This window comes from Sinocyclocheilus rhinocerous, unplaced genomic scaffold, assembly GCF_001515625.1.
Source record: "Sinocyclocheilus rhinocerous isolate Xijiao unplaced genomic scaffold, SAMN03320098_v1.1 scaffold215, whole genome shotgun sequence".
NCBI classification, from domain to species: Eukaryota; Metazoa; Chordata; class Actinopteri; order Cypriniformes; family Cyprinidae; genus Sinocyclocheilus; species Sinocyclocheilus rhinocerous.
In genome coordinates, this window is record NW_015660885.1 from 286,847 (window position 1) to 287,535 (window position 689).

Consider the following 689-nt stretch of genomic DNA (forward strand, 5'->3'; position numbering starts at 1 on the left):
GGGTGAGTAAATCATGGGCTAATTTTCATTTTTGGGTGAACTATCCCTTTAAACTAAAAGAAAATGTCACCTTGGCAAGTAGCTGAAATAAAATTAAGTTTCATTTATATATATATATATTAAAAAAAAATTTTTTTTTCAGTTAATGTTTATTTTATTTAAAGTAATGACTTTTTTATAGTTTTAGTTAACAATAATAATCCCTCTTTCTATCAGGTGTGTGTAGTGTAATATGTCTGATTATACAACAGTTCGTTCTGGTTCTCAAATCTGATTGGTTGAGGTGGGACCTAAATTGAGATCACCATGGGTACAAAAGCTTATAAATCATACAGATTTAGTTTTTTTGAGATTGTAAAAATGCAGAAAGTTTCCTGTGAGGGGTAGGTTTAGGTGTAGGGTTGGTGTAGGGCGAAAGAAAATACAGTTTGTACAGTATAAAAACAATTACGCCTATGGAGAGTCCCCACAAAGACAGTGAACCAGACGTGTGTGTGTGTGTGTGCATTTTTGTGACATATGAGGACACAAATTTGTATAATAACATGGGTATGACATAGGTATTACAGGGAGAAGGTGACTTATGGGGATAATACCCCATGTGCCCATTTTTCAAAACGCTTATAAATCATACAGAGTGAGTTTTTTTGAGAAAGTAAAAATGCACAAAGTTTCCTGTAAGGGGTAGG

The 689-nt window shown here is 33.4% G+C and overlaps 1 protein-coding gene across 1 annotated transcript in view; it reads right to left on the minus strand.

The window, feature by feature from the left end:
- The window catches only part of dync2h1 (dynein cytoplasmic 2 heavy chain 1), a 96,262-nt gene that overhangs the window by 19,992 nt on the left and 75,581 nt on the right, over positions 1 to 689 (minus strand). The gene's annotated exons all lie outside the window — the stretch shown is intronic.